We start from the raw sequence: 18,488 nt of genomic DNA on the forward strand, positions 1-18,488 counted from the left end.
TTAGAAATGAGACTCTGTTAGGTAAGGGTCATATCTAAAAGATCTGATTTTGATGACGTCAGTTACCTGTGTAGAAAAAGCATCCACACTCATTTTGCAACCCAACAGCTTTTACATCCTTTCAGTAATAGAGAGCGCAGGAGGAAGCATGTGTTTAAACTCATTAATCAGTTGACTAATTGAATCCAAGAATCATTAGCATTGCCTGTATCAGGGGTCAAAACATAAGTAGGCAACAATTTTTGAACAACAAACATAAAAACTAGAAACAAGGCCTGGACTTAAAGATATAAATAACATGTCAAGTCTTTGCAATGGACTATGACACGTTGTACGAGAGACAAATTATTCAAACACTAACACAGAACACTATTTGGCCAAAAGTATGTAGACACCTGACTATTGGTCAGGACCATTGTTGGTCTCATCATTGCTCTCACAACATCCACCACTCTATTGGGAAGGCTCTTGACTAGATTTTGGAGCATGGCTATGGGAATTTCTGCTTAATTACTCAGGTGAGGTTAGGCACTGATGTTGGTTCAGAAAGGCTTGGTGCACCGTCAGCATTCCAATTCATCCTGAAGGCCTTCCATGGGGTTGAGGTCAGGACTGTGTGCAGGCCATGTGATTTTGTCTACACCAACATCGGCAAACCACGTCTTCATGGAGCTTGCTTTCTGTGTAGGGGTATTGTCATAAGGTTTCGGCTAATTCCCTAAGGGAAATCTTAATTATACATCATACAAAGACATTCTAGCATACGTCCAACTCTGGGAAAAGCCTAAACATGAATGTGATGGTCAAACATCCACATACTTTTGGCCATTTATTGTACTTTGTTGGATCCCATTTCTTCTTGGATTGGCAATAGCATCATTGCTGCATTACTGAACAAACAAGCAATCATCGGAGCTGTCCCAGACGGCCATAGAGATTCGCCACTGGGGCAGATAAGCTGACCTTTCTCTGTGCCTCATTACGCAACACTGTGTTAGGTAACGGCTAGGCAATCTTAGCATTGTGTTCTAGACTATTCAGGTATCTAACGGCCTTCCTCATGTGCTAGCCAGCTCTTTGCCTGGACTGCATTCTCCCACATATAAACCTGTCTGCCTAATGAATAAATGTAAATGTACTTTAGCACCGTAAAGTTTCTTTGACCTTCAAGGCCAGAATTTCCTATTCATCCACTGACCACATTTTAAGAGCTTGTTAATGGAGGCATTGACTTGCAGCAAGCAACCTTCCTTTACGGCTTCGAGTAACATTAAACAAAACTGAAGCCTCTTAAACATCTACTGAGGCTTAAATTATATAAGGTCACACCATATATCTGTTTAGAGAGTCGACAGGTTATGGAGGGATATACTTTGTATTTTTTTTTTGTATATTGTTGTATTTTCCCTTCTATGTCGAGAGATATCGACTGCCTTTTGGGTAGCTGATATGAAGCAGGGTGTTCTTTATCTTTCTTGATTTGCTGGGGCTAAGACAGAAGGAGACACAGTAGGGTATTGCAATTGAGGTGCAAAGGTCAGATCTATACATGTTTAGACATATGGGAAGGACTTCGGCAGGGAGTTAAGAAGAAAAAGTAATTTGGTTGCGTGACCTTTAATTTAATCGCAGTAAAGTGTGTATGAAGGGCAGTGGGAAAAAGAACACAGCTGATAACTTTCACTGCCTGCTGAATAGCTTCCTGTTTGCACACACATACACATGAATGAGCACAAGTTGCCATGGGGATGGGAATGTGTGGCGCCGGGCACGTACTGTGTCCGCTGATCTCGGGTCACTGATAATCTCACCCCAAACACAGCGACAAATAAAAACCTCACATATTTCTTTCATCTTCTTGCTTTATGATACAATAGCGAGCGCAGTAGTGAATAATACCCTGATGGATGATTAAAACTGCGATTCAAGTGGGTGTAAGAGTGTATTTAGGTGTGTTAGATCTTTTCTAATTAATCTAAGTGTAGTTTATCAGCCAAGACATATTTGCGATCTGTTAGTGAATATATGGACAGTGATCTTGTGCTGATTTGAAAATATGGAATTGAAAACTATGGAATTTATTAATACATCCCCCTTTAAACATGGCTTTTGATTGTCTGCCTCCATAGAAGGCAGGCAACCTTTTCATCAAATCTTAATTTGCTTTTTATTAATCTGATCTAAATAACAAGCTAAGCAAATATTTAGTTAACTGACACGAGCTAGGAGTTACCCTAGTAAGTTGCTTGAGCTTTATGTATAGAAAACCACAAATGGTAATCATCTAGCAAGCATTTCCTCTTTAAAAAAGTCACATATGAACTCATCCTAAGCAAGTTTAGTCTCATTGGAGATGGGGGTGGATGAAATTACCAAAAGATCCAGCAGTGGTGTGTGTGTGTGTGTGTGTGTCCAAGTAGAAGAGAAACCAGAGGTTTCTGCTTAGAGCTGTAAGCTTAGCGATGCAAACTAGCATTAAAGTTCAGGTAAATAAGATAACTGTTTTCAGTTGAAGTGTTTCTGCATGTGTGTGTGAGAGAGAACCTAATCCTCCTTCACTGGAACTAAATGATATCTTCACACACACCTTTGACTTTAAGCCAGAATGAATAATGTTTCCCTTCCTCAGTGTTCAAAGTGTTTAAGGTTTTAAAAGAGTTCTCCTCAAGGCTTTGCGTTTGCGATGCACCACTTGGTTTTGCCACTGTGTTTGTGTTGTGTTTACGAGAGCAGAGGGCTGCACCGTGTGAGGCGTCACTTTCACACAATCCGGAAAGGTCTGGCAAGCAAAGCTGTGGAAATGTGGATCGCCAGCTGCTGTCCATCCCAGGAGTGTAGGGAGACTGTGTGTGTGTGTGTGGTTGTGTGTGTGTAGCTTAAACAGGTGCTGGTGAAACTCAATCCTCACTACACAACACCCACACTCCCCCTACTCTCTCTCTCTCTCTCTCTCTCTCTCTCTCTCCCTATCTCTCTCACTCTCTCTCTCTCTCTCTCTCTTTCCCTGGAGCCCTTCAGAACAGGAGTAGCTCTCTGTCTGCCACCCCAGCCTATTATTCCAGCCACTGTTGTGATCTTTAACCCCTTTAACAGGGAAAGAACAAAAGGTTCTAACCTATAAGCTCTCAGTTTGCCAGGGGTTTTATCTGGGGCAGAGAGTAAAAACGAACGTCATGAAATACCAGGACTGAGCATGTGTCTCTATCAACTTTTTAGTCTCAAAATCATTTATGACAGCAGAAAAACAAACAAACAAACAATAACAACCTTTGTCCACAGAATAGAAATGGAGAAGGCATCTGTCCAATTTGGACAAAATAAGACACCGTAGAAGACATTTCTCCTTCCTTATGCTACCTTCTATATGAATATTCTGATATATTGCAGATTCAGCATCTGACCATGATAGTGTTGAAGTAGCCATCATGATTGCAGATATAAAAAGCTAAGCTAACAGTTAAAGCGTTTCTTATTCTTTACTCCCTAACCTGATCGCACAATATAAAGGCATTTATCATCATTACCATTACGTTTCCGGTGCTTAAGGCTGATTGAAGCCTTTCGCTGGTAACCAGGTTCAAACCCAATGCTTGAAAATGTGTGCATTATTTTATTGATTTTTTATGTTTGATATACAGAAATACATTAAATGTAACAGATTATATTTGCTTGAAAGAAATCAAAAGCATAATATATGAGTTTCTTGGTTGCAATTAGACTATAACTATAAGATCTCAACAGTTACAGTTGCTTAGTTACTTCACATTGGCCGAATAATTCATTTCATTCTTTTTGCTTATGTTGATAATGTGTGAAATGTTTTTTTGAAATGCTTTGTTTCAGATAGCTAAAATGAATATCTTAAATAACCAGTGAACACTTTTAGACTTTAAGGCATTATTCATACTGCAAAATATGATGCTTTAGCAAGTACGATCTTGAAGGCGAATGTATCTAATATTAATCATTATGGATATTTTAAAAAACCAAATAAGAATATTAAACCCAATTCTAGACATTTGTTTATTATGAATTTAAAGTTACCTTAAAACTCAGCCCTTTGTGAAACGTACACTGTACATGCAAGCAAGAGATATAACCAAATATAGATCCATTTGCAATGAACAGATATTAACACATTTTAAATGCGTACAAATGTAGATTTTTCTTGAAAGCTTGACAGAAATCTTGAAAGTGTGTATGACTGAAACTAGACGTGTGTACCAGGACTAGAATCCCACAGGATGCAGCATGAATTTTTTAATTAGGTCCACACAAAGACGATCGGTCAGATGTTAAGCTTGAACGACAAAGAAATTTATGCATTAAATTCATGAATAGCAGCATGCAGTTTTATTTTATGTGATGCATTTACATTCTCATTAGTAAGTGCCTGGTCAGGGTCACAGTGCTTTTATTTTGGGAGGAATAGAAACATATAAATATGGTAAAAAAAATACTGTAAGCAGGTTACAAATGCAAAAAATGAAAAGGAGGATCAAGCAGGATGGAGAAAACTATCCTGTAATTGAGACGATCAAAGATAAACTTGATTAATTGAAGAACCGAGGCTGAAGAACTGTCAGAGCCTGAATTCAGAGCCTTACTGACAGTGCTGCTTTCATTTGAGGGCATAGTGGAATGTTAATACTGGAAACATAACTGTCTAAAGGCACGTTCTTGCGACCACATAACGATACAGATGTAGTGTTACAACCTAATAAATACATACACACATACATAAATACATAAATATATACATACTCTATGACCAGAAGTTTGTAGACACCTGACCATCACATCCATATGTGTTTTCTGAACATTCCATTCCAAGTTAGTCCTTTTTTGCTGCTATAATAACCGCTACTCTTCTAAGAAGGCATTTCACTAGATTTTGGAGCGTGGCTGCGAGGACCAAGGTGTTCAGTAAGGTTGCATACTGCACCTGCACCATTATCTTACCTTGCGACCTCAAACTGCGAGTTTTGCACAATTAATGTACATTTAATATTTAAACCTGCACTGTAGCTTTGGTAAATTAATAGTTTGTACTGGTTCACTTTTTTTGTACAATATCATACTGCACTATTACACAGTGTATATATTTATCTATATTTTCTGCACAGTTTTGCTTAAAATTCTTAGATTTATGTTTAGATTTTTATTGTTGTGCACCAATACACCAAGGCAAATTGCTCGTATGTGTAAAAGCCACAGTACTTGGCAATAAAGCTGATTCTGATTCTGATTGTGGTCAGGGCTCTGTACTGGCCACACGGGTTCTTCCAGTCCATCCTTGGTGAACCATGTCTTCACGGAGGTCGCTTTGTACACAGGAGCATTGTTTAAGCCCTTTAGTTCCAAGGCAATGCTATATAATTGTCTGCTTCCAAATTTTTGGTAACAGTTTGGGAAAGTTGCACATATTCGGATGTCCGTACTTGAAGTCCTACTGTACTTATTATTATTAAGATGAAGAAGAAGCCAATACAGATTAGAACTATAAAGGAAATTGCATTGTTTCATCAGAATGAGCATAGTCAGTGTTTGAGATCTGATGCACTAATCGTTTAAAGTAGAATATTATTATAATAAAGGGCATGATGAATTGTATTCAGAATGACTGTCTAAGGCAGCTTCACATGGCTGGGTGTGCGCGTGTTGTGTGTGTGTGTATGTGTGTGTGTGTGTGTGTGTTCATTCAAGCACTGCTGGTTGTCTGTGTAGATAAGAGGAACGTGAGACGAGCTGTCAATCACTGTGCTAACAGCCTAATGACTACTGAAGGATCCTGAATGACAAAGGCCCGTTTGCTGGCTGATAGGAATGCTTGATTATACCACGGCGCGTTAGCTAAGCGAACTAATGTTTACCGTTCGCTCCATCTTTCTGTGACTCTTACAAACACGCGAAGGAGGGCTGCTGGGTCATTTATCCGCTGAATGCTGGAGTTAGACTTTGCACTCTTGCTGTGTTTGCTGTCTTTTGTCACACGACTGTAGTTATTTAAGGCGACAACTACGTACACACCCTGCCAAAATCTGACTCTTTCTCTCTTTCCTTCTTTTCGGTTCTTTGTTTCTTTTGATTCTGCCAAACATGATTTGGTGGTCTGGGGTACTTTTGCTGCAAGCCAAAAAACATTTCCTTAATGATTTAATGATTTGGCAATTAAAAAAATCTCTGTGATAATCGGAGGAGCTTGCAGTTTGTTCCAAATTTTCTGCATATTTGGGCCAAAATCTTCTCAAAATCACAGTCAATCAAAGCAAAATACCTGCAGCAAAGTCAAGCAGTTTTGGCCATGGCAATCCTCTATGAAATCCTACAGAGCCTGAAAAATGTCTTATTCTTCGCACTATTTACTGTACCTTCCTTCATAATGTAAACACATTATGAATTGTATATTGTCTTCTATGATTTAGATGCATACATTAGATACCTAATTTGCTTTCGTACTTGGCTTCATATCTCTGTAATAGAGAATATACTGTCAAATATATGATATTATTAGAATATAACAGACAGAGATGCATATCTAAGTTCTTTGCACTTTGACTATAAGGTTAATCTCCAATATTCATTTCATTTTGAATCAAGCTTTGATCAAGTTGCTGTACATCTTTGTGCCCTACTGAGGCAGATAAATTTAGTTTGTTATCAGAAATCCGGCTGTGCAAAAGTCCTGGATGCTCCTGCACCAGATTCGGAATAATCTTTAAATGTATTTCTTTTCTGTCTTATTTTTTCACTGTTGGCTTGAACCAGACTTTACGTGCAGGTCAGAAAGTAAAGAAAGGAAGAAGTGGAAAAGAACATGAAGGCAGTTCATTTCACCACCTTGGAAGGGTGTGTGTGCCCCCAGAGGAAGGGATGAAGGTTCTTTTCTGTTCTGGCGAAGTCAGCAACAATGAAAAGTGAAGTAGAGAGAGAATATCAAGAAGGAGCGAGAGAAGGAAGAGAGGAGAGGTGAAAGAGGAGCCTTTGATCCTACGGCGAGACACAAACCTGCCAAGGCATGCTTGCTGGAGAGTGAAGGGGAGTGGGAGGAGCGTGCACGCACTGACACACACACACACACCCACCCACATCCACACACACACTCTCATACACACAAAGGTAGGAAAGTTCAAAGTTTGCCATTGGCAAATCGCATTGACTCGCCGTCTCTGAAGGTTAGTCCGGCGTTTCATTCAGCTGTCAGTGAGTTTGTCAAGGAACTTGAGCAACCAGGAAAGAATAAGGAAGAAAAGGAGGAACTAACTAAAGAAGGAAAAAAAAAAGAAAGCAATCTGGAATTGGCACTGTATAGAGGTACAGATTACTATGTCCTTTCTCCTCTTTGAAAGCAACCTTTGTGTATCTCTCTGTATCTCTCTCTCTCTCTCTCTCTCTCTCTTCCGCAGTAATATGATCCTCTGATCCAGGGATAGACTGAGTCCCACTTTCAACACTCTTCCCTTCAGTCTGAATGCAGTGTGTGTACCGTGTGCAGGCAGTGCATGTTAGAACTGCGTAGGTGTGCTTAGCATTGGTAGACATTAATGTGTCACTGTGACACTGTCTATACAGAAAAAACACTGCAGTGGGATTCTAACAGGTGAAGAATAGGGATAGAGGTTCCCTAGGGTTCTTGGTTCGAATACCAGGATTGCTGGAGACTGACTGGACTGCTAGATGCTTGCACTGGATACTGCTTCACATGTAAGTCTTTTTGGATAGAAAACATTTGGCAAATAAATACAGGAAAATGGACAGCCATGGAATTATATATTAATCAATATAATATTTTATCATCTCAGTAGAGCGGTATTGTTGTATTGTTATAAAATGCTAGGGCTGCATCAGTACCGATATAGGTTTAAGTATGAGAGCAATTCAATTAAGCGAGCACTGAGACACGTATGCTTCCTTTCTGTAGCACATGGTACTATTGATTTATTTGTTTATTTGTTTGTTTGTTTCAATCCACCCTCACTGATATGACAGAAGAAATGGATAATGTTGAAATTTTTGGTAACTCGTAGAAGCTTGTCAGTCAAGGTTCACATTACCGAGTACACATACGTGGATATAGACGCTCTCAGGAGCTCACGTAGCATGTCATCATTTTCTAGAAGAAAACTGGATTGTCATGAATGCCACGTTTCTTGTGTAAACGCTTCTTCAAACAATTTGTTTGCATCCAGCGTGATTCATGACACCAAGTCTACAAAAGTGTACATGCTCACTGAATGGATTCTTCACGATTCAGGGGTTAGTGTTCAGTTAAGCGTACAAAAGATATGAAACATTCCATGGGCTGTGAGTATCCCTCAGACTCATCCAAAATATTTACCATTTATACGTGAGCTCTTATAGGCTAACTGATAGAAGTTGAGAGTTGAACTATTGTATCCACTCATAGTGTTCTAGTAATTTTGTAACAGGTTCACTGTTTGAAGCACCAATATTTGAACACTGTCTGGCACTCATTATGCCTTGCGCCCACATGATGTCCTTGAGAAAATCTGTAAAAGAGACAGTGTCTGGATATATTTCGCTGTAGAGATTAGCACAGGCATGATGTCTAAGTTAGAGGTCTATATTGGGAGTGGGTGAATTTTGGATGGGAGCAGGTGGTCAGATATGAAGCTAATGGGACCAAAGAGAGATAATCAATACCTCAGAACAGGGGATTACGCACATTTGAGCTACAAAGTGGAGATTAAATCATGTATGTTCACCTTTTGTCAGCAACATACTAGCCTTTTGTTGCCATGTACCTGTGTATGTTTACTTTCGCAATACAGCTAACTGATAAATCAATAGTATAGATTTAAGGTACAGGTTACGACCTTTAGTGGAACCAGACATTGCTTTTCTGTTCACTGGGTTGGGAAATTCAGCATACAGATATCTGTGTTGATCTTCTGATTATAGTAAATGTGCATTACTGCTGTGACTGGATGATTTTCACCACTAAATCTTGTGACCGATTTTAATCCTTGTAGTGAATTTTAATTTTAAGCCCTTTTTCCAATTCCAAAAAAATGGTGCAATGGAAATTGACTTATTGGACATTTTCAATCAGTATAAACAAATGAAATGTTTTATGGCTGCAAGTCTGATATAAAAGGAGTCAGGACTTTCAGTGTGAGACATGTGTTTTTTCCTCTGTCGGGTAACCTTACACAGAATTTTTGTGGTTGAAGATCTTCTTCTTCTTCTTTCAGCTTTTCCCTTCAGGGGTGGCCACAGCGAATCATCTCTCTCCACCTATCCCTATCTTCTGCATCCTCAACATTTGCACCCACTAGCTTCATATCCTCATTTATTACATCCATATACCTCCTCTTTGGCCTTCCTCTTTGCCTCCTGCCTGGCAGCTCCATGTCCAACATTCTCCTACCAATATACTCACTCTCCCTCCTCTGAACATGTCCAAACCATCTTAATCTGGCCTCCTTAACTTTGTCCCCCAAACATCCAACATGAGCCGTCCCTCTGATGTACTCGGTCCGAATCCTCTCCAGTAGTGGTTGAAGATAACAGCTTCAAATTTTAGATGCTTATGAACAAGCACTTGGGCCATCTCAGCGACCAAAAAATGGTTTACTTTGAAGATGAAAGTTTTTTTTGTTGTTGTTTTTGTTGTTTTATTTTCCCTGAATTTATTGCCCCTAACAGGCTAGGTAAAAACAGAAAATACTTATGAACTACAAAGCCCTGAGTGTCTACTTTCATATGAGCCATTAATCACCACCGTGCAGACGTGACAAAGAGATTCAGTGGTGAACATGGACACAACAAAAACAGGCGCAAATTCCATTTTTCGGCCTCTGATAAAAAGAGTTAACCCAATTTAAATTGTTCAGTTGTTTTAAGCCAGAGGGTGCTCTGCTGCAGTAGGACTAAAAGACAGAAATCTAGAGCACCTTGCTGTGAGTTTGATATTATTTCTCTTTGTAAATTTCTCAGTCAAAACAAACACAAATGCCACCAACAGGAGGAAAGTTGAACTGCAATGAATCGATGATACTTGATCACCTTAAAGATAGGCTTTTCCTTCTTCTAGTGGTTAAACAAATATAACGTTTTATGGATACTACTATATTAAAATTAGGTAGAGGGTACATCACTGTCTGTTGAAGTGAAGAGATGCTGTTTGAGGCAATCTGACAGCTTGACTACAGAAGCGAATGCCACTCACGAGTGAAACGGCTACATGTTCGTGTAATGTTGCATATTTCTTTTGTCTAGCCACTCATTTTCCAAACAAAATCACATGTTTATTCAGGTTACTTTAAAGGTAATTAGAACTATAGATAACTTCCATAATTGATTCCTCTGTGTATGACTATAATGAAGGAATGTATTCCTGCACTCAGTTCCTCCAGTGTGGTGATTAACGACGCTGAAGCAAGTTCCGAGCAGCTCTTGACAAAGTATGTCGTTTATTTAGCATAATATGCACCTTGCTTCATAGTTGGCGATTAGCCAATTAGCCATTTATTATGGTTAGTAGATAAAAAAAAGGCAGCCCTTGCAACTTCGAGCTGGCAGGCAATCAACTTTGCTCAAGGCGCTGAAAAATGGTACGGTTTCGCTGCGAAACTCGGCCGCCATTATGACTCGTTCTAGTTGTAGATTTTCCTGAGAGTTATGGCGCTACAGATTGATGCTCCTGTCTCCTGTTTAAGGAGAAAGTTGCATCTAACGGTTGCGACTGAAGCGAGTGCTTAATTCTGCAGGATCCTGATGCTCGCAGCACTTTCAAAGTGCCAATTGTTTTAAGACACAGTGCTAAATCTTTTCTCTATTTTCTCACTCTCTGGATTCTTTCTCTTTATCAGCCTTTATCTCCAAGCCACGGCGGTGGTTTACGACGTCTGAGACTCTAAGGAACGAAAGAAACCACTTTGCGTGGTTTGTCAAGAAAGCAGAGAAGGGGATTAGCTTGCTTTAAGGCCTCAAAGGGATGTCTCAAAGGATGGAAGGGAAGAAGGAAGGAAAGGAAGTGTAGAGAAAGGAAGAGATGTATATAGAGAGATTCAGAGTGGTTTTGAAGATTAACCTCTTAATGCACAGTGTATCGTATTCGTACGCAGACACACTGACTCCAAGTGCACTGACTCCAAATGACTGATATTCCAGAATCCTGTGGGGTAAAGCCTCTGAAGAGCTACTCTCATTGGCTGTCAGTTTTTCTCTCTTGGCTTAAAGATGAAAAAGACATCTTTATAGAACTTTTCTAGCCGACTTCATAGCATGGTGCAGTGAATTAACTGTGAACCCAGATCATGGATTTGTTGTTTCCAGTCCCTGGAGTGCTGAATTGCCTGCCAGGGTACCAAACAGGGACATGTGGGCGGAGTTAGACCTAGAAGTTTTCGTTATAGTGACTTCCTGCCAAAAGTTATTTTTCTTTTTAAATGTCTATAGCTTAAGAGCTGTGATCTAACTAACATACTACCAGTGAAACTAAACAAACTGAGCAGTAGCCTTGTGAACTAGCTAAATACGTAGAACGCTGTGAGCTTTTGGAGTTTTGCTGTCGAGGTTTTTTTTTGTGTAAATGGTACTCATTTAATTCATTTCATATATTACTCTACTTGATGAAATGATGGTTCTTAGTTCTACTGATGGAGCAACAAACTTGGAACAAGGGAAGGGGTTTCACTCTGGAAGAGGGTGTCTGATAAAATGCAGTATATATATAATTTAAAAAAACACGCAATTTTAATTTGACAGTATTCCTTGTATATACAAAGTTTGGCAAATTATGCAATTAAATGATCTGAAGTTCGTCAAGTCGATGATTACTTTAGTTTATTTTATTATGTGTACATTTACTCACACTCTGGAGCACAAGTAGGAATTTTTTTCCCAAATATGTAGAAGGAATTACATTCTTGTGCAGTCTGAGGTAACAAAGCATGCTGGTTAACATCCTTAGGTTGACTCTAACTAATTCTAACTAAGTCGAAGTCTGCGCTTTTTAAAAAAGGAATAAAATAAAATAAAAAACAGAAGGGATAGGGATTAAAAAGGATGTGCTAGTAGATATAAAACAGGAAAAATGTGCCTGGGAACCATGTTTGCTGCCAGCAAGCTGTTACTGTAGAGCAAGACCTGCCCCTGGGGTGGAACATGTATAATCTAGAAAGCATTTAATGGAATGATCACAAGACTAGGTTAGGTTGAATCATCCAAAAAAAGAAAAAAAAAGTTCTCCTGAAAGAGACAAATCCACCATTACAACAAACTGAACCTGCCTCAGTTCAGTAGTTCACATGTGTGCACAAGGTGTGCACTTGAATTCTGGCCAAACGAAGTGACTTTAGGAAATATTTGTTCTTGTGCTGTCTTGCAAATGAAACACAAACCCTGGAGGAAAAAAAAAAAAAGCCACCTTGGCAGAATCCTCCCAAAGTAGAACACAAAGGTATAATTGTAATGTGCTTACGATCACAATACTATGATAAATATAGCAAGATATATTGTATTATTGATTACTGGTGCATGACTAGCAGGAAGTAAATCAGATTTATTTTCTCCTTAAGCCTAGTCAGCTTCAAAACCTAACCAGTAAACCACTATACGGTATGCAGTGCATTTTCTGCTTGTGTAGGTGTGTGTGCGCGAGTGTGTGTGTGCTGGGTCAGCAAGGTGATTATGTCTTAATAAGAGAGATCTCGTCTCCGATTATATGCAGAGCTAAAAAAGCCTCTTGTTTTAAAAGGGCATGGCTGCTCTGCACTAATTCTGCTCCAGTGCGTGGCGATTATGCAGTCCCATTTTAATCACATTACCATCCTTTCCAGAGAGGTTTGATTGACAGCTGGATTTGTGTCGCAGATTCACAGGTTTGGTCACTCTTGAGAAATGAGTGTTGGTTATTTGGTAGAAATTGGGATTGACTTCTGGAACATAGCATGTATGGCAGCGTAGGAAAGTGCTTTCTTGGCAACATCATACACACTTAGTACTCATCTTGGGCTTCATCATGGCTGACTTGGCTTGAATAGACTTCGGTGACTTGTATTATTCCTTCAATCAACACCTTAGGTCAAGATGTGCTCTTATTATTCCTTCATCAGAGCTAATTATGAGGGAGAAAGATAATCAGTTGTGCTTTTATATTTGATCACCTGTGTATTATTAGAGCTTTGGGAATGTGGTAGCTTAGTGGTTAAGGCAGGGGTTGTCCAGTCTTATCTGCAAAGGGCCGGTGTGGGTGAGGGTTTTCATTCCAACCATGCAGAAGCCTATTGAAAGCCAAGATCAGTTGATGGAATAAGGTGTGGCTCCTGCTTGATTGGAATGAAAACCTGCACCCACACCGGCCCTTTGTGGATAAGATTGGACACCCCTGGTTTAAGGTGTTGGACAACTGATCGGAAGGTTGTGAGTCTGAATCCCGGGTCCTCCAAGCTGCCACTGCTGTGCCCCTGTGCAAGACCCTCCGTTGCTTAGTTGTATAAATGAGATAAATGTAAGTCGCTTAGGATAAGGGCATCTGCCGTAAATGTAAATTGTCCGGATATCAGGTAAAAAAAAATGTTGTGGTGACTGATATCATGACACTGTCACTCATACTTTAGCTGTTCCCCAACATTAGATATCAGCATTAAAACCTATAATGTTGAATATTCGTAATGAAATCATATAGTAATGGGATTTTCTTTTACAGAAGAATTTCTTTTCACTCATTTCTATTCTAGCACATCATCTACAAAATACAGACTTTTTCTTACAGTTGACTGTTTGCTACAAATCATTCTTTTTTTTTTAATAAACCAAATATTTTTATATTTTTTTATACAGGTCTAATTACAGACCTTTATTAATTATGATAGTTGTCATGGTTGCATTTCAGCATTATGAGTGGCATTGATGAACAGGGATTATGTTTATGATTACAGACTGATTTAACAAACGCCTGCTTTCCAGTTAGACACAGGATTCTATCTGCAAATTAAAAAAAGAAATGATATAAATGACTTGCAGACAAGATGTTTGGATAGATTTCAACTTCATAGATTTTACAACCAGATAAATAGAGAACAGAATAATAATAATTTTAGTTAATTTTGTTTTATTTTTTTGGGCTAAATCTAAGGAACATACTGTAGATTCTGAACTTTGGGCCATTTATTGTCCAAGTGCTTCAAGTGGAAAAACCTTGAATATAGTCAAATGGAGCTAGTATCTTCTTTTATAAGATTACAATAAAACAAATCTAAGATTAGTAAACCTATTTCTAGGTATTCATGCTTGAAATGGTCTTATTGCATTGGAGGACCATTTTCTATAATCATTTTCGATCCTTTTTTTCCATTTCTAGAAATAAGCCAAATAATCTGCCAATAAAAAAAAAAAAACTTAGAAAATATGTAGAAACTTAAAAAAATATGTAGAAATAGGATCAACGATCTTAGATTGGGTTTGTTAAAATCTTATAAAAAAGAAAATATTAGCTAAGTAAGACTATATTTAAGATATTTTGACTTGCTAAGATGACATTTTTTTTTTGTAGTGGAGGTCACTACACCTTCCAGAAACTTCTGAAAGTTCTAACCCGGGATTAGAAATGTTAAAATGCAGGGAATGAAAACCAAAAGATTTTTCAATAAAAACAATTTTTTTAACAAGTTGTTCCTGAGTAAAAGCGAGTAAACGAGGTGGAAGTTAGAGATTAGATAATGTCGATAATATGAATTCAGTCATTTTTCTAAACGATCCAATCGATTAGATATTCAGTTATTTACGGGAACAGACACGTGAATTAATAATTGTTCGCATGCATTAGAGAAATTGAGTTGAACACTTAAACACTGCATGTTTTAACTCATTTTTCAGCGATAGTATCTTTTCAATTTTCAGCCCAAATTAAAATGTGCCGTTTAGACCTGAACAGGAAGGAAATGAGTACCGCGGAACAAAAAGGCTGCATGCTCAGGGCTTTGAAGTTTTATATATACCTCCCATAGCAGATAAGATGAGTGTTGGCTGTAAACGTCGCTGAGGTCTCTGTGCGTCCATATTTCACATCCACAGCCCTTTTTCCTCTCTCTCTCTCTCTCTCTCTCTCTCTCTCTCTCTGTCTGTTAGTTCTGCTTTACTAAAGCTTTTATCCCAGCGGACTGTAAGCGTTTTGTTTTGTTGCTGGTTCGACAAAAGATCCTCATTAAAGCTACCCAGCTCGCCTTATATCCTCCCTCTGCCTTTCTGTCTCTCTCTTTCTCTCTCTTTATGTGTGCTTGGGGCAAAGATAAACTGTCACCTCCCAAAAACCTGCACCTTTTGAGGCATTCGGCAAAAAAAAACTCAAAGTGAGCAAGAAAGCAGACTGCACATTGGCTCTGGGGCTGAGTCAGTGCTTATGACTGTTGATATGTCAAGGTACCTAAAGCAATAATTAATGTGGATGTAAACATGAAGAGGCGGCATGCGGTCAGACTGCAAGTGTAGGCGTGATCCCGGCGCCGTACGATCTCATCAGAGAGAAGTGGGATGAAGCGCAGATGAAAGATGGCAGGCAGGTGAGGTTTATGCGGCATGGGGATATAAGAAAGACTTAAAAGCTGCTGCATAAATGGAACATGGAGGCCATTGGACAGCTTTTGTTTTTCCATCTTGTTCCAACGCTCTGTTCAGTCTGTGATTTTGCAATCGCAAACATTAGCTCAAAAACAAGTAAATGTCTGTGATATTGGGAGAAGATTGCAATTTTTTTAAAACGACATCTTTTCTGAAGAGTTCGGGTCAAGACGCATTGTGTGATGTCATCACAAAGCGCACTGAAAGAGCCAAAGATCTCTTCGTTTGACGTGCATCAAACATGAGTACTTACATGTCTTTATTGGTAGGAGTCATGTGTTTGCAAATTCACCAATTCATGTCGCATCAATTCAAGCACCACAAGTTGCATCACAAAAAAATTGTGCAACAATCACAAAAAACATCCATGAAATTTGGGAGGATTGTTCGTCAGTGTCGTCCCTAAACAGTATTTCTAACACAAATCTAAGGCAAAAACTTGTATAGTGACAGAATTAAGTACAGTAATATGTTCAACATGATCGTTTTTTTATTACTTTTGTATTCTCTAGCTATAAGTAAAACACAACAGTGCATAAATAAATAATCAAAGACAGGAAGGTGTGTTAACTTCTGACGCAAAGTAGACTCACTATTAAAACCCCAGAGTTGTTTATTTAGCTATATAAAAATTTCCACAACTTGAAATGTTTTCCTTCAATCCTTCCATTCTTATATCATAGCACTAACAATTCAACAGCAATAAAAATCACTTATCAGTTAAAAAATGGCACCTATAATTTCACCCCGCCCCCCCGACCCTGCATTTATTAGTACATTTAATGCCGAGGAACAGCAATGAATCAAGTTTATTCCTGTTATTGCTTAGGTTAAAGCAGCTATAAACAGTCATTCTCTCAGCAGCCTCTCTTTTTCTTCCTCTCTCATAAAGTTAATTTCAGCTTGTCATGTCATTTACATAGAAACCACAATGTCTTTCCTGGGGTTAAAAAAGTGAGAGCTCTACATCTGACTGTTACACAGCACTCGCACTTTCTCAAATTGATAGATATGTGTCTCTTGCCGGAAAACCTCCACGTATCACAAATGACACTTGTTAAATCTGTGAAAGGTGTTTATGAGGACTTTTTATGCGGAGCGTATGATACACAAACAACGGAGGCAGTTCAAGCCGAAACTATTTATTTAGGTATTATTCAGGACAAAAATCCATAATCTGTATTGCACAAAGGTCGACTAGACAGACAGCGTCTGTAACACGTAATCGAGCGGATCAAATGAAAAGAGTCAAAGCACGTAGATACATTCAACGCAACAATACAAGCTTCTAAATACAGCTGGATAAAGTGAGACTATAATAACAGATGAAGAAACAGATGATAATGATTAGGGGCTTGGTCAGACCGGAGCAGGAGCGAGGTAAACTAGCGAAACAGGAAGTGCACAATAGATCTTTGTGACTAAGATTCTAGTGAAATAGTCATTTCTCAATTATCCAGTATGAAAATATGTCGTGACTCATTAGGTTGAACCAGCATGTCAGCTAACATGCATTAAAATCTGTAAATGCTTTCAAATTACTTTCATGTTAATCTTGTGGTCAGATAATATGAGGTACAAAGTATGAATAACTGCCTTTGTTATCATGACTACATGCACTCTATTACATCCTTTATCCAGTCAATAAAAAGTGGGCGGTCCTTTGTTGGGTTCAACTTGCGTCAGTTTTGCGTCAGAAGAATCTCCAGTCTATTCAGTTTCCCACTGTTAAAGGAGGACTTGAGATGAGGATCCAAGTGCAAAGAGATCAACAGACGCAAAATCCATCATGAAATCCCAGACAGAGTCTACAAAACGAGACACGAGAGCATCTCGCCATCTGGTAGAGATGGTATACTTCAAAATGGCTGAGTGTTTGGCTGCAGGTTTTAATAACGCAGCAAGTCAGGAATAAAGGCTGTGTGTGTGTATATGTGTTTGTTTGTGTTCAGGTAATTGTGCCCTCTGCTGGCGGGGTATTTTTTAGTCGTGGGTGTGACAGAATGAACCATAGGCTGTAAAAGCCCCATACAGTGCTTAATACACAGATTCACCCTATAGGTCTCTTCAGGTTGGAGAAAGCTAGCCATAGAAAATAACCTTGCTAACCTACCTAAAATGTAGCCTACTGTGATAATCCTATAATGCTAAGATTATCATTTTTATAATAATATCTATAATATTAAGTAGATGAAGAAAAACAAGAACAGCTACAACAATAACATTAAAGTATAATAATATATAAATGGGGACTTTGCCTTGCACTATACTGGAGGCTTGATTTGCATGTTCTCCCCATGCGCTGGTGGTTTTCTCCAGGTACTCCAGTTTCCTGCCCCAGTCCAAAGACGTGTTATAGAGTGATTGGGATCTCTAAATTGTCCGTAGTGTGTAAATGTATGTGTGATTTTTTGCCCTACGATGAGCTGCCACCCTATTCACCTTATGCCCCACGTCTCCTGGAATAAGCTCCAAGTCTCACCACAATCCTCTGTAAGATAAGTGGTACAGAAAATGGATGGACAACAACAACAACAACAACAACAACAACTGCTACCACAACAGAGCAATTATCCTAAGTGGTAGCTGAAAAATGCTGTAGGAAAAATTCAGCTTTAAAACTGTAATGCAAATGGAATGCACAAGGATGAAATAAAATACGAAGAGAGAATACAAGGACAAAAAAAATTACATTAAAAAATGGATTAAACTAATGAAATAAACAAAAAAGTCCAAAGAAATTTTTAAAATGACTACAAGATTTTAGCTGTAATACTAAAACAGAAGAAGTACTTTCAATGAAAATAGCAAATTAAACCGATGTGTTGTTTGGTGCTTTTTTTTTTGGATGAACTGTTTCAGGCAAAGAAGTGTTGAGGAACAGTTTTAAAGTATCTTACAGA

At 38.7% G+C, this 18,488-nt stretch overlaps 1 protein-coding gene across 6 annotated transcripts in view; it reads left to right on the top strand.

The window, feature by feature from the left end:
- large2 (LARGE xylosyl- and glucuronyltransferase 2) overlaps positions 1-18,488 on the top strand; it is an 84,045-nt gene that overhangs the window by 33,054 nt on the left and 32,503 nt on the right. Inside the window, exons 1-2 of one of the 6 annotated variants that reach the window (XM_058387411.1) lie at positions 7,096-7,314; positions 7,407-7,704. The exons of 3 other annotated variants lie outside the window; for them this stretch is intronic. The gene's annotated coding sequence lies outside the window, so the exon portion shown is untranslated. Of the gene's footprint in view, positions 1-7,095; positions 7,315-7,406; positions 7,705-18,488 lie in introns of those variants that run through there. 2 more of the 6 variants (XM_058387413.1, XM_058387409.1) reach the window with 2 other exon arrangements.

This window comes from Hemibagrus wyckioides, linkage group LG04 (genome assembly GCF_019097595.1).
Source record: "Hemibagrus wyckioides isolate EC202008001 linkage group LG04, SWU_Hwy_1.0, whole genome shotgun sequence".
NCBI lineage: Eukaryota > Metazoa > Chordata > Actinopteri > Siluriformes > Bagridae > Hemibagrus > Hemibagrus wyckioides.